At 49.1% G+C, this 16,205-nt stretch overlaps 1 protein-coding gene and 1 pseudogene across 1 annotated transcript in view; one reads left to right on the top strand and one right to left on the bottom strand.

The window, feature by feature from the left end:
- Lyzl4 (lysozyme like 4) overlaps nt 1-16,205 on the bottom strand; it is a 61,757-nt gene that overhangs the window by 28,913 nt on the left and 16,639 nt on the right. The window lies entirely within an intron of this gene.
- Nucleotides 5,519-6,452, top strand: LOC128101533 (60S ribosomal protein L17-like; annotated as a pseudogene).

A 16,205-nucleotide genomic window follows, 5' to 3' on the forward strand; every position in this document is an offset into this window, starting at 1 on the left:
AACAACTGTGCAGCTTTCTAACTCCACCTGGGTGGAGCCGTCATCTCCTCCTCTATCTCTTTTTAAAATTGATTTTATGTGCATGAGTGTTTTGCCTGCATGTATGTCTGTGTACCACACACATGCCTGGTACCCATGGAAGCCAGAAGAAGGGACTGGAGTTATAGACAATCGTGAGCCACCATATGGATGCTGGGAACTGAACCCAGGTCCCCTGGAAAAGCAGCCAGTGCTCTGAAATGCTGAGCCATCTCTCCAACCCTGCAGTCTTCTCTTTAATGATGGAAAACCTGAACAGAATGCAAGACTAGGAAGACCCTGAAAGGTGGACTTGAACACACCCCACAGTAAGTCCTCTGGTGTCTCTCATTGCTTCTCAGGTCTTCTGGATAGAGCACTACAGAAATTTCCAACCCAGAGCTGTTAACAGGCACAGACAGACAATTCTAAGAAAAGCCTGTTCTCTGCGGCCAAAGGAGCAGGGGGTAAAGAGCCTAACAATAGAAAACTTTAGCAATACTCTCCTTACTCCAGCCAAACACAACCTGCCCTTGGCAGTTTCTACAGAACCACCTAGGGCAGAGGGGGGTGCTCTACCCACCCTCTCCTTTCACAGAAGTCAGGCACAATTGGGTCATCATGTTAGGTGACATTATAAGATTGAACAGGGAGCTAACAGTCCCTTCTCTGCCTGGCAGAAGCAGGCAGCACTCCAACTTCCCTAAAAGGTAGTAGCATTGCGTAGGGAACTGAACCTCAGCTACCACGCAGCCACAAGACCTAATGAGATGGTGCAAAGTGAGATTTGATACCAGGAAGTTTCACTTCCTCTTCTGATGTCAGCTGGGGGCAGAGGGGCACTGAACCTCCAGCCCCAGCCAGCATCATTGAAACTCAAAAAGGCATTGCAAGATGGGAGTAGCCACCAGTTTCTCTTCCACCTCTGGTGACAGTGAGACCTCGCTGAGAATGGAATGCCCACTTGCACCCATCAGCAATGAGGCTGAATGAGGCTGTGAGAAGAAGAGCAAGTAAAGTATGTCATCACTGTATGCATCATCAAGCCCAGTGAAGAGTGAGCTTCATCCCTACCCTGTAGCAAGAAAATATTACCAGTGGGGGAAGGATGTAGCTCAGTGTAGGATGCCTATTCCACATTGCAAGGTCCTGGGTTCAATTCCTAGCATGAAGAGAGACAAGGGGAAGAGAAAGAGAGAGACAGAGAAAACTGGTCTGCTCTGCTGAGTTCAAACTCTTGCTCTGAGCAAGGCAGTGTGAGTTGGTACCTGTAGTAATTACTTTATTATTGCTGTGATAAAACACCATGACCGAGGCAACTTATAAAAGGAAGTGTTTGTTTCATCTTATGGTTCCAGAGGGATAAGGATTCATGATGATGAGATGATGTGGCAGTCATCAGCAGGCACAGTAGCTGGAGCAGGATACTGAGAGCTCATATCCTTTACCAGAAGCATGAAGCAGAGAGAAAGCCATTGGAAATGACAGGAATCTTTTAGCTCAGAAATCCTTTCTGTAGTTGGTTATTTTTTACTCTCTGGGCTCTCTTAGCTCTTCTGGGGGCCCACCACCCAACTCCCAAATAAAGCGCACACATGGAGGCTTATTCTTAGTTAAAAATGCCCAGCCTTAGCTTAACTTGTTTCTTGCCAGCTTTCCTCAACTTACATTATCCTGTCTACCTTTTGCCTGTGGACTTTTTCTTTTTCTTACTTCTGTAATCTTACTTTCACTCTTATTCTGTGGCTGGCTGGGTGGCTGTGTGGCTGTGTGGCTGTGTGGCTGGCCCCTAGCGTCCTCCTCTCCTTGTTCTTCTTGCTCCTTGATCCTTTTTTTCTCTCTTTTTCTCCTTCTATTTATTCTCTCTGCATTCCAGCTCCACCATCCTTTCTCCTGCCTTGCTATTGGCCATTCAGCTCTTTATTAGACCAACCAGGTGTTTTAGGCAGGCAAAGTAAACAGCTTCATAGAGTTAAACAAATGCCACATAAAAGAATGCAGCACATCTTTGCATCATTAAGTAAATGTTCCATAGCATAAATGAATGTAACACATCTTAAAATAATATTCTACAACACCTTTACCCAGTGACATACTTCCTCTAGCAGGGCCACACTTAAAGGCCCCCCAAACTACACTCACTGTCTTAGTCATTGTTCTATTGAGGTGAAGAGATACCATGACCATGGCAACTCTTATAAAAGAAAGCATTTAATTGGGGGCTTGCTCACAAGTTTCAGTGGGCTAGTCCATTGTCATCATGATGCAAAACAGACAGGTATGGTGCTGTAGAGTTAGTTGAGAACATCACATCCTGATCCTCAAGCAGCAGGCAGAAAGAGGAGAGGGAGAGGGAGGAGAGGGAGGGGGAGAGGGAGAGGGAGAGAGGGAGGGAGGGAGAGGGAGAGGGAGAGGAAGAGGAAGAGGGGGAGGGAGGGAGAGAGGGAGGGAGGGAGGGAGAGAGAGAGAGAGAGGGAGAGGGAGAGGGAGAGGGAGAGGGAGAGGGAGAGAGAGAGAGAGAGAGAGAGAGAGAGAGAGAGAGAGAGAGAGAGAGAGAGAGAGAGAGAGAGAGACTGGGCATGACATAGGCTTTTAAACTCCCAAAGCCCACCCCCAGTGACACACCCCCTACAACAAGGCCACACCTCCTAATCCTTCCCCAAAACTTGCACTAACTGGGGCCCAAGTGTGCAAACGTATAAGCCTATGGGAGTCATTCTTCAAATCACAAGCACCAAAAACTGGGGACCAAGTGGTTAAATACAGGCGCCTCTGGAGGACACTCTCACTCAAGTCACACTACCAAACCTTTCTTTGGTTAGGAGTGGGCCAAAGGTCACACCATCCATGGCTAGGATGGGGATGTGGTTTGCCTGTGCCCCCTAAAGACTCCTGTGACCCTCCATATAGCAATACTGAGAGGTGGAGGGCTTTAAGAGGTAGGGCACAGGGGAGGGTGATGGGGTCACCAAAGCACTGCCTCTAAGGGACTGAAAAAGTACTCTCAGGCCTGGATAGCTCTCACAAGACTGAGTTTATACAAAGGGAGGCCACTCACAGCCGTGGACCCTCCTGCACGCTGCTGTTCCCGCATCACCTCCCTCCATGTTGTACCAGATGCCAGTCCCAGGCTGTTTGGCTCCTCCAAGCAACAAAATCATGAGCTAACTGAACTTTTCTTGTAATCCCAAACCAAAATCAACTAAAACTACATACATTTCTCTATAAAAAGTCAGGGCTCTGTTTTTCCCAGGGTGGTGTGCTAAGAGGCTGTAGAAAGCTAATTAGATAAACTCATACAGGCCTTATGCTACATCCAAACACAGGGACCGGCTGCTGAGAGAGAGAGAGAGAGAGAGAGAGAGAGAGAGAGAGAGAGAGAGAGAGAGAGAGAGAGAGAGAGAATATGTGTGTCCAGAGTCTCAGGGCCAGAGAGATGGCTCAGATATAAGAACTTGCCACCAGATCTGAGTTTAATAAGGGGCTGGAGAGTTGGCTTAGCAGTTAAAAGCACTGGCTGCTCTGGCAGAGAACCTGGTTTTGGTTCCAGCATCCACACAGCAGTCCAGTTTGTTCTGAGCCAAAAATTAGTGACTGAAGCCTGGGAATACAGCCTAGGGTTGTCCAAAATGACATGGTCCAGCATGGAATGGATCACATTAGCTTTTCTAGTCACAGAACAAAAGAAAGTTTTAAATCAAGGCATGTTGGCAATTATGTCAGAGCGGACACGAAGTAGGTGAGCTACACAGCACAGTGAGAAATCTGCCCCAGGTTTCAGATGCGGTCTGGTGACATTCTAAGCTTTTGGGTTGGTGACAGCTAGCATCCTGCTAAGAATATATTCCAAAAGTTTTACGTGGTAGTCAAAGGGATGTCAGGTTCCCATTGTCTTGTCTGCTGGGCTTCTGGCTTGCAAAGTTAAAGTATGGATGCTGGAAGGCAGGTGCTCCCAACTATAGACCACTGAGACCATAACTCCCTAACACCAAACGGAGCTCTAGACTGACTCCATCTGGTTCCAAAGCCATGTTGACACTCTCGATGACTTTGGGCTCTTTATAATCTATCTTTTATAATATTATAATGATCTCTCTCTCTCTCTCTCTCTCTCTCTCTCTCTCTCTCTCTCTCTCTCTCACACACACACACACACACACACACACACACACACACACACACACACACGCACACACACACACTGGCACGGTGTTACTGTCCTGGCTGAAGCAAAGATAACTGAAGGAAAGATACATGTGCCCCTGCCTTTGGCTATCAGACTTTGGAAACAATAGACCCCAAGAAGTTATAGTTTTCCCAAGAATCTCAGGCCTGGGAGCTGAAGGGGAAAAGTCAGCAGTCCTCTGGAGAGTCAGCCCCCGTCTTGAGGTATCTGTTGACAGGTGACTGACTCAGAGCTGATCTGAGACTAAACTCAGAGCTGACTGGAGACTGAACTCACATGGGAATAGGGCTGGAACAATAAATCTAAATGTATATTCTCTACCCAGTAAAACGGGATACAGGAGTTTAAAAAAAAAAAGGATGTCTCTATAGATGCCCTGCATCCTGTCAGCCATTAGAAATTTCATGCTTATAGTTCAGCCAATAACTTCAAAGAACTACCTCACCCCTAGCCCCCTCGTCCAATCCTAAGATGTAGCAGGAATCTTAAAAGTTCTTATTAATTAAAAACAAACCCAGAGCCAGGTATTGGGGTGAACCCTGGAAGACCAGAGCAGCAGAACAGGCCACAGCCACCTCACCTTGCCAATTTCTCAGCTGATCCTGTTTCCTCAGACTGGAAGCCTCTGAGTCCTCATCCAAATGGATCTCAGCTGAACTGCTGCTAAAAGCCTGAAAGCTTAACCAGCCAAAAGCTTCTAGTTTCTGGTCTTCATGCCTTAAATACCTTTTTGCTTTCTGCCTTCACTTCCTGGGATTAAAGGCTCACTTCCTGGGGTTAAAGGCTCACTTCTTGGGATTAAAGGCGTGAGTCACCATGCCTGGCTATTTCCAGTGTGGCCTTGAACTCACAGAGATCCATGCCTCCAGAATGCTAGGATTAAAGGTGCGAGTACCACCATTTTCTGGCCTCTATGTCTGTCTAGTGGCTATTCTGTTCTCTGACCCCAGATAAGATTATTAGGGTGCACAATATTTTGGGGAACACAATACCACCACACTAAGACACTAAGATATGTAACCTACTGCATGTAAACTTTTTCCTCTACAAACCCCTTGTAATAAGTGCTCCGGGCTTCCTCCTTCACTTGCTGTAACTGAGTGTCAGATGAAGTCCCTGCCCGGGTTTGAATAAAGAGATCTTTTGTTTTTGCATGGGAAGTCAGCTCCTTGGTGGTCTTGTCGGGGGGGGGGGGGGGGGGGGGGGGGGGGGGCTTGCGACGCGGGCATAACAGGAGCCCAGTGCCAGCCAGAGGAGGGCACGTCTCACAGGAAGAGATCTGACATAGTTCTGTCGTCTTGCAAACTGGAACTGGAACAATGGTGGGTCAGTGACTGGTGGGAACACACTTGGCCTGGTCTGAACTATGCCCACCTTTGGTCTCCTGTCTAAACCTGGACCTCCTGTCAGGACCCCGAAGACGGACTTGTGGGGACATCCACGGCACCTGCACTTGTTCCCTTCTCAGTGACCACACAAATCTCCTTTCTCTGCATTCACTGTCCTCTAACCAGCCTGTTGAGGAAGGTGGCTGAGCCTGGTGTGTTTGGGCTGCCAGGGCCCAGGCTGTGACTCTGCCATCTACAGTAACATCAGAGGCGCCATGATAGATACAACTATGATCAAATCAGGAAAAACAAAAAAAGGCAGCAGCCCCTGGCTCTTCCTGTTAGTGGCCTGAGGTGACCTGTGAAGATGGTTCACTACTCTCTTGACCCAGAAAACCCTACAAAATCATTCAGATCAAGATGTTCAAATCTTCGGGTTCACTTTAAGAACACCCGTGAAACTGCCTAGGCCACCAAGGGTATGCATATCTGAAGTCACCAAATATCTGAAAGATGTCACTTTAAAGAAGCAATGTGTGCCTTTCCGGGGTATAATGGTGGAGTCGGTAGGTGCGCCCAGGCCAAACAGTGGGGCTGGACACAGGCCGGTGGCCTAAAAAGAGTGCTGAATTTTTGCTGCACATGCTTAAAAATGCAGAGAGTGATGCTGAACTTAAGGGTTTAGATGCAGATTCTCCAGTCATTGAGCACGTCCAGGTGAACAAAGACCTAAGATGCACCGATGGACTTACAGAGCTCATGACTGGATTAACCTGTACATGAGCTCCCCCTGCCACATCGAGATGATCCTCACTGAAAAGGAACAAATTGTTCCAAAGCCAGAAGAGGAGGTTGCGCAGAAGAAGAAGAAGATATCCCAGAAGAAACTGAAGAAACAAAAACTTATGGCACGGGAATAAATTCAGCATAAAATAAATGCAGCTAAAAGTTAAAAAGGGGCCGGGTGGTGGTGGCGCACACCTTTAATCCCAGCACTCGGGAGGCAGAGCCAGGCGGATCTCTGTGAGTTCGAGGCCAGCCTGGTCTCCAAAGCGAGTTCCAGGAAAGGCGCAAAGCTACACAGAGAAACCCTGTCTCGAAAAAACCAAAAAAAAAAAAAAAAAAAAAAAAAAAAGTTAAAGTTAAAAAGGGGGGGCAGCCCCTGGAGATGCCTAAGCAGCCCACAGCACAGATGCCATGATCCAGCCCCAGGGAAAACCCAGCACCAGGCCTGCTGGGCGGAAGGTCTTTCAAATGTGAGCTCCAGTTCTCCCCTGCCTGGTCCTTGAATAAAATCTTCCACCTGCTCCTAGATCTGGCTGGTTATTAGGAATAGTGCTACGAACTCTGAACTGCTTCAAACTCGGGAATTCAACACTCCCAGGGATCTGGTCCACTAACCTGCACCCCAGCTCTCAGAACAAAGCTGGGCCTCTCTGTTCCTGGACAAACCTTGTCACCCCTGTTTCCACAAGGAAACTATTACAGGCGTCCAGGGCGGCCATCCCCCCAGGCATCATCCTCTCTCCCATTGTGGAGTACAAAGAGGCTGTTGACGCCTCCCTGGCAGTGAGGAGCATTCTGACCTTGGGAGAAGGCTCCTGGGAGAGTGGGCCCACCTCTCCCTCCTCCCAGATGGGCCCTTGGCAGCAAGGCACAGCCCCTCATCCCATGCCACACCTGAACCATGCCTGTTACTTCCAGCCAGCCCCTCAGGCTCCAAGCAAAGTCCATTATGCAATTGCAAGCATTGTGTTCCTGTGGGTGTGACAAGCCAGGGCACTGCTCAGCAGGGCCAAATATGGGTGTCCATTGTCCAGGGCAGATAACCTGGGCCTCAGCCCACAGCCCAAGAGGTTAGGATCTGCCTCTGCCCCAACATGTCTGCCAGATGTTATGCCTCATTGTGGGATCCCAGGTACCATGGGGACCCTCACCGTCTCACAGGAAGTCCAGCCCTCCTCCAGGGCCACAGCATGGTGTGGGGTTTAAGTCTAGCTGTAACTTAAGCAATAGTCCCTATTAGCCAGACATTGGCTACCAAGAACACCCTCTGGCTTCAACAGGGAGTACCTTCTCAGGAAGACAGGGCTTTGTAGGCGTGTCCTGGATCCCTGTACATCTGGAGAGACCATCAGAAGTGGAGAAGGAAACCCACATGCTAGCCCAGTCATGCTCTAAGTATTGTCTGGCTTTGGAATCTCCTCAAGATTTGAAGATCTTCCCAATATGGCGACATAGAATAAATCTCTCTTAGCTTTTTAACCGGTACTTTGTTTAACTGACCCATGGAAAACAAGAGGCTGAGCCTAGCTTAATAGAGCTCCCAGAGCCCAGTCTCTGACCCGGACCTATCTTAGGGACTGGCTGCCTCTTGTTTCTAACTAGAATATCACCTCGTAGTTCTCATGCATCATTCCACACTATCATTTGCATCTATAGGCAGGAATGGAAGGCTAACCCACTCTCCACTAGATATCTAAAGTCCCAACCTGCCCTGAAGCTTAGACACCTAGCAACTCCAGAAGGCTACTGAACTAAGTCCTGCCCCTACCCCAGATCTTTCAACTTCATCTCACTTCCCCAAGGATGACGTAAAACCAGAAATTATACATTGCAGAGCCTTGAGATGGCGATACAACAGCATAAGAAAGAACCAGACTGTGAGGACCATCTACCCTGGTTTACCATGTGACCTTCCCAAGCTCCCCTTGCCTCTTCCAGACATGATTTCCCCTTCAATACAATGAACCCATGAATGAGCCCAGTAGAGTCCAGACCTAACACCTGCTTGGCTCTGTCCTCTGCCAGCAGATCATTCTTCTGTCACTTTGTACTGACTGTCACACTGCAAGGACGTTCCAGCCTGCTTCCCCTCCCTTCCTTCAGGGAAATAGTGCTGTCTGTCCCATCATCCCACTCCAGGCAAGTGATAATCAGATCCAGACACAGCCTAGCCAGAAAAAGCCTAGACCAAGAGAACAGGATGCCCCCCTCTGGGCCAAAAGAGAAGTAGGGCTGAGCAGCTGCAGATGGCAATCCCTGCCTTTAAGTGGGAAAATCAAACCCTGCTGTCAGCTGTTGCTTCCTGTGCCCAGGACAAGCATCATATCACAGAGAGAACCAGGGCCTGGTCACTTGGATTCACTGTGGCTTCTGGAAGGCCCTGTACCTGCTTCTGAACGCAAATTGATCATTTCTCACTGATGAACTTAAAAAAGAAACAGTCCAGTTCGGACCCAGCAAGTAGTCAGAGCTCTGTTCTCATGCCTAGACTCAAAGCAAGTGTCGACCTTGACCCAGACTTACCCTGGCACTGTGGAGGCTGGGATCCCAACGAGACAGAAGTGTTTATACAAACAGTGCTATTGTCGGGACAAAGGAACAAGGCACCGTGTCATACAGACAAGCTATGGGTGCTGCCCAGAGCTCTTTGGAGGTGATGACTCGGTGGACTGGACTGTGCTGTTCATTTTAGTTACCCTAGAGCCCAACACAGGACTGGGGTGCAACAAGTCTCCAGAAGCATGGGAGGCATGCAAAATGGAACCTGAATGCTGGGCATGTAATCCCAGAATTTGGGAGGCTGAACCAGGAGGATGGAAAATTATAGTCTAAACCAGGTTACATCGTAAGGCAGTGTTTCCAAAACACACACACACAAAAACAAAAAACAAAAAAGAGGATGAAGATGAGGAGGACAAGGAGGGAGAGGGAGATGGAAGAGAGGAGGAGAGGAAGAGGAAGGAAAGAAGAAGGGGAAGAAGAAACAGGAGGAAGGGAAGGAAGAAAGAGGAGAAGGAAGAAAAGGAGAGGAGAGAGAAGAGGAGGAGATCTTGGAACACAGACAGCCTCTCAGGCAGAAAGAGAGAGCTGGGGCCTGTGGCAGACAGGTCACCCCCCATCCCTGCGTCCTTGTATCGATACCTCGTGTGGCCCACCCCGCTTCAGCGTGAGCTGGCCCCTCATATGGTCCGTTCTCCTGAGCTTGGGCAGTGTCTGCCTCTTGATTTTTAACAAGCAGAACACAGGAAGGCGAGGAGGTAAATGAGCAAACGTGACTGTGTGCTTGTCATGCAGTACTGGTGTCCTCTTGCTAAAGCATCTGCCGCCTTCCCTGGCAGTGAGGAAGCATGCAGCCATATTGAGGAACCCCGCATAGCAAGGCGCTCAGCAGCCCCAGCTGTCAGCCTGCAGCTGGCATGAAAATGAGGCCCCAAGTCCTCCAGCCACACAGAGCTTAACTGTCTACAGCTGTGGGACCCCTGAGCCAACCCTTCCCCAGGTGAGCTTCAGGCAAGACTGAGCTTGGTAGACGCCTCAACTCTCTGCCAAGGAGTAGAGAGAAAGCCTGTGGAGCTATGATGGGCCCCCAAGCCATGGGAACTGGTTCAGAATGGACGGTTGTTTTAGGCAGCAGAGGTTGAGGTCATTTGATTTGTCAGACAATCGTGGACAAACAATATAGGGTTGTATGGGGAGTTCTGATGGGACTTCGGGTCACTGGAAATAGTTAAGGGTGGCTGTTAGATGCCAAAATATTGGGCCAAGGTGGCAGAGGCAGGGTGCAGGCAGGGGAATGTCAAACAGACACTGCTGTGTGTTACTGAGTAATTACCAGAAGGGTGGATTGGTCTCTCAGCCTTTCCTGATCAGTCTTTGGGACAGAAGCACCATGGTAAGCAACCAATCACTGAGCCGAGCACTCTCCACATCTATCTCATTTAATCTTCAGTCACAAGGATTTGGAGACTGTTATTGCACTTTCCCCCTCCTCCTCCTCCTCCTCCACCTCCTCCTCCCCCTCTCCCTCCTCCTCCCCCTCCCCCTCCCCCTCAGAGACAGGGTCTCATATAGCATAGGCTGGCCTTAAATTCACTAAGTTGCCTAGGCTGACTTTGAACTCCAGATTTTGCTGTCTCTAACTTCCAAATGCTGAGAGTGCAAATGTGAGCCATCGCACCCAGATTCACCCCTATTTTATACACAGGAAACCTGAGTGCAGAGAAGTTAAGCCCCTCACCAAGGTCAGATGGCCAACAGGTAACAGAGCTGGCACCGGAGCCAGGAAGTCTCCTCACACTGCTCTGCCTTTAAGAGGCTCTGTTGATTCTCCAAGAGGTGTGGAGTGGGTGTCGGAGGAGTCATGGTCATCAGTTCATGGCAGCCCCTGAAGGTAGGGGACAAGAGCGTGGCACACGCCATGATGAGTGTGAGAGAGCCTTCTCTGGTTAAAGAGTGTTGGAAGCTGGGCAGTGAGAAGACTCAGAGGCTGTGAGAGCCGATGCAGTGCAAGGGATCAGGAGGGACTTGGGGCTGAGCCTGGAGTGAGCTGAAGAGAGTGAAGGACCAAGGAGCAGAGTGAAGACTGTGGCCAGGAGCTACCTAGGAGTGTGGGGCGATGGCTCAGTCGGGAAAGTGTGCTTGGTGTGCAGGTGTGAGCACCTGGCTGAGTGAAGCAGCATGCACCTATAATCCCAACCCTGGGGATGCTGAACCAAAGTGTAGCCCGACCCTGCCTCAGCCACTTATAAAATAATAATTCAGAAGCTCGATATTAATTGTAAATTATGTGGCCTACGGCTCAGGCTTCTTACAAGCTAGCTCTTCTAATTTAAATTAACCCATTTCTATTCATCTATGTATCATCACGTGTTCCGTGGCTTTACCCGGGTCCCATTACATGTTACTCCTTGGGCTTGCATCTCTCTCTCTTTCTTCTTCCTGTCTCTCTGCTTGGATTTCCCGCCTGCCTCTAAGCTGCCTTGCCATAGGCCAAAAACACTTTATTTATTAGCCAGTGGGAGCAACACATATTCACAGCACACAGAAAGACACCCCACAGCACCAGAGGACGCCTGAAGCCTGCTGGCTAGCCACCCCCACTAAATCATTAAGTTCTAGGTTCAGCGAGAGAGATCTGTTCCCAAAAACAAAGCACAGAGTGATAGACACCTGATGTCAACGCCTATCCTCTCTGAGAATATACTACACGCGCGCACACACACACACACACACAACACATGCACACACAACACACACACCACCACATGCACACACACATACCACATGCACACACACACACCACACATACACACACATCCCACATGCCACACGCATGCGCACAACCACCTACATGAATAAGCATCTCCTAAGCTAGAGCCACAGTAAAGCTGAGCAGGGTCTCCTTCCTGTGTCTGCACTGTAGCCCAGCAGTCTGCTCCTCCTCCTCCCAGGATGCACTAGGGCAATGGAGACTAAGCAGCCATCCGTTAGCAGTCGCTTTGTCCTCCACTGTCACCTTTCCTCCTGACCCTCGTGGCACAATAGTGAACGTGAGTGGTTGCCTAGCACACAGCTGGGTACAACCATGGTGAGAATCAGATTTCTGCACAATCAGGGCAAAACACCCCCACGACCTTGAGGCTCAGGCTCGCCCAGGGTCCCACTAAGCCTGTCCGCAGCTTCCACACTCTCCAGCAGAATTAAACAAAGCCAGGCACTGAGTGGGATGAGCCAGGTTCAGGACAAATGCAGCAATTAAGATTTTGTTGGTGGTGGTGGTTTTTGTTTGTTTGTTTGGTTGGTTGGTTTTGTTTTGGGGTTTTGTTTTTTTCTTTCCAGACAGGGTTTTTCTGTGTAGCCCTGGCTGTCCTGAAACTAGTTCTGTAGACCAGGAGGGCCTTGAACTCTGCCTGCCTCTGCCTCCTGAGTGCTGGGATTAAAGGTGTGCACAATTAGGTTTTTATATCTGATGATTTTACAAACCCTTAGGTTTTGTTACATCAGGACTCCGAGCCTGGGGGTGGCTAATCCCACTTGAATAAGTGACATCAATGGCTTCTTGCTGGAGTGCCCAGCTGCCGGTGACTTCTCAGTAAGATGCCCCAGAGCCAAGACTGCTGGCTGGACCGGCTCTTCCAGTGGCCTCCACAGGAGGAAATGCCCCAGGCTTTGGTGGAGCAGAGCTGGGGCCTAGCCAGCAGCCCAAGCTGAAGCCTCCACTCCTGTCTCCATGCCCGACCGTGGTCTCCTTCCCATTGTGTCCTGCCTCGCTTGTCCAGCCACAGCGCCGCCCAGGGGACATCCTCGCAGTCTTCCTCCTGCCTCCGTCCTGTCAGAGGCTGGCTCCCTTCTCTCACCCTCGCTCCTCAGCACTCCAGCCCCTTCAGATGCTGCTCACAGCAGTTTGCCTCAGTTTTCTTTCTTCACTGAGTGAACTACCTGTGTTCAGGGCTACGTCCTGCACCTTGACCTACCCACAAAGATGTACTTGTGGACCCCTCAAAAAGCACAGGCATGGGAACACAAGAAGGGATTACTGGCAAGTGATGTGGGTGTGCCCCGACCCAGATCTCCTACGCACCCACCACCCCTATCAAAACATCCCTGCAACTTTTTACATTGAGTACCTTCACTTCTGTCTGAGGGACATGCAAACATCATGAATAGACCAGGGAGCTGGGGAGTCTCCCCTGGGATCAGCCTTCAAGATGATGGCAGTCCATGAACAGAAAACCTGGTTTCCTCAACCTACGTATGAAACGACACAGCCACTCTGTGCAGTCTTCCAAAGGGAATTCTCATACCTAAAGCAATGAGTCCAAGGTGTGGGTTAAAGCTTGCCAGACCAGAATTGACATAAACATTTCAATAAGGAGTAGGCACTGCAGGCATCTGGGGAGGTAGCTCAGTGAGTAAAGGCACTTGCCACACACTCATGAGGACCTGCATCTACAGCCTCAGAACCACATGAAGCTGGATGAGGTTGTACCTGTCTATGGTCTCAGGGCTCCCACAGAGAACTGGAAAGTGGAGACTGTAGCTAGAGTTTTCCTGCCTGGCCCACAGTCAGGACAAATCTCTCTCACCTGCCAGTCCCTCACCTGCCAGTCCCACAGACGCTCAGACCCGACCAAGTAAACACAGAGACTTATATTGGTTACAAACTGTATGGCCATGGCAGGCTTCTTGCTAACTGTTCTTACAGCTTAAATTAATCCATTTCTATACCTTGCCACATGGCTCGTGGCTTACCGGCATCTTCACATGCTGTTTGTCATCGTGGCGGCTGGCAGTGTCTCTCTGACTCAGCCTTCCACTTCCCAGCTCTATTCTCCTCCTTGTCCCACCTACACTCCCTGTCTAGCCAATGGCCAATCAGTGTTTTATTTATTGACTAATCAGCAACACATTTGCCATACAGAACATCCCACAGCAGGAGACAGGAGAATTCCTAGAAGCTTGTGGGTCAGCTAGATTGGTGTACCCAGCTAGTTAACAAGTGACCCTGTTTCAAGGGGCAAGGTGAGGACCAACATCAGAAGTGGCAACCTCCACTAGCGCACCATGGCAGGCACTGTTATGGTTCTCTGTGGTGCCTATTAGCATACCAAAGCACATGCTGGCCTCCAGACCCCTCAGTATCACAAGTACCTGTTGAGTACCTCAAAGCCCATGCCTAGCATCCTGGGCCTCCCTTACCCTAAACTTCTCCAGCTCATGGGCTTCCCTCCCCTGAACTCTGCATTCTCCTTATAACCCTGCTATTTTGGCTATTCTCTATCATTCTATCTATCATTCTATCTATCTATCTATCTATCTATCTATCTATCTATCTGTCTGTCTGTCTGTCTATCTATCATTCTATCTATTTATCTATCTATCATTCTATTTATCATTCTATCTATTTATCATTCTATCTATCATTCTATCTATCTATCATTCTATTTATCATTCTATCTATCTATCTATCTCTATCTCCCTCTCTCCTCTTTCTCCCTCCCTCTCTCATCTCTAGGCTCTGCTCCTACTTCTCCTATGGCCAAGTCCAGTCAACTAGCCATGTTTAGTCTAATACTTTCTCTCTCTGCTCTAGACTCTTCCAGAAGCCTCTGAATGTTCTCTCTCTCATATCTATAATAAACACCCTCCACTTAACAATTCCATAGAGCAGTCATGTCACCAGTTTATACAGTTGTGAGCTGCCATGTGGGTGTTAGGAACTGAACCCAGGTCCAGAGCAGCAAATGCTTTTAACCACTGAGCTGTTATTTCATATCAGCCTCCATTTATTTGGTTTTATAGGCAGAGTTTCATATAGCCCAGGCTGGCCTTGAACTCAATGTGCATCCAAGGATAACATCTAGTGCCTGACCTTCCTGCCCCACCTATCCGGAGCTGGGATTACAAGTGTGCACTATGGTGCCCAGTTTGTGCAGGGCTAAGATCAAACCCAGAGCTGCAAGCATGCCGGGCAAGCACTCTGCCCACTGGGCTGCAGCCCCAGCCCCGGGGGTTTCACTTATAAATCAACCAAAGTGAGCATTATGAGCACAGTAACAGCTTAAAACCATATCAGGAAGACAGCTTGAGGGTTTGCCCAGCACACCAAACCATCAGGACGGCAGTGCCTCACCTGTGCCTCATGAAGAGATGCACACCTGCCTCTGCGATGGGAATGGTCCCGTGGCCCGCCATCTGACCTCACACTGTACATGTCAAGGGACCAACAGGCAGAGGCCTCCCAGCTGCCCCTGCAGCTCTGTTGTTCAGCTCAACCCCACAGCTTGGCCCTGTTCTCAGCCCTCCCACTGGTTTCCTCACTCCCACCTAACCACCTCTAGCAACTCTGCCTCCACAAGGCCTCTTTAACCCGTCTGTGTTATTTTGCAGCCTATACACACACACGGCTGTGTTAAGGTATGATATAAGAATTCATATCAGCAATTAAGATGGGAATAAAAGAAAAGGTGATTGCCAGTGGCCTGCCATTGAGGGACATCTGGACTACTTGGTCGGTTTCAGCCAATGAAATCAATGTAGTTTGTGCATTTATTGTTATTCCCTAAATTGTGACGCTGTGGAGTGAAAGAGGTGACCCTCAATGTCTGTGGCACAGTATGCTCGTGCTCATTACAGTGTGTGTTTGGTTCTGTCTGAACCCCTGTACGATAGGGGTGCTGCTGGAGTGATGACAGCAAAAGACTCCGAGACGCCTTCACCAGTGACAACGCGTAAAGCTACTTGAGATCTCCATTGGTGACAAAGCCACAGCTCTGGCTGATGACCTCTGCTCTGTCGTCGCCTTTCATGTAGGAGAGAATGCTAAATAAAACGGCATTTCTCACTCAAATATAGGAACCCTTCACATTTTACTCGGGTGTTTCATGAGGTTGGTAGACCCAGGGCTAAGATCTTATCTATGAGATCTGACCCCAGGGTGGCTCTGCCTTCTCAGTCCTCAAGACCCTGGTTACAGACCCTTCCCCTGCCAGGGTTGGTTGCTGTTGAGCCAAGAGGGTTGAGGACCTGCCAGAACATGGAGTTGGTCTACAGATATTCTGTGTTGAGACCTTGGAAGACAAGGTGTGGGATCCCCCTGGAATTGGTGTTACAGACAGTTGTGTACACCTTGTGGGTGCTGGGAGTTAATCCCTAGTCTTCTACAAGAACAGCCAGGGCTGTTACTAATGAGCCATTTCTCCAGCCCTCCTCCCTGTGACTTAAATACCCTTTCTTTATTCTGTGGTTTTAATGTTTTGACTATGTCATAGAGGGTTTCTTTTCTGATCTTTTCTAATTAGTGTTATTATAGTCCTCTTATACCTAAACAGATAACTTTTTCTCTAGGTTTGGGAAATTTTCTTCTCTAATTTTATTGGAAAGAGTTT

Source organism: Peromyscus californicus, unplaced genomic scaffold, assembly GCF_007827085.1.
Source record: "Peromyscus californicus insignis strain IS unplaced genomic scaffold, ASM782708v3 Scaffold_11__1_contigs__length_118956290, whole genome shotgun sequence".
Taxonomy (NCBI): Eukaryota; Metazoa; Chordata; class Mammalia; order Rodentia; family Cricetidae; genus Peromyscus; species Peromyscus californicus.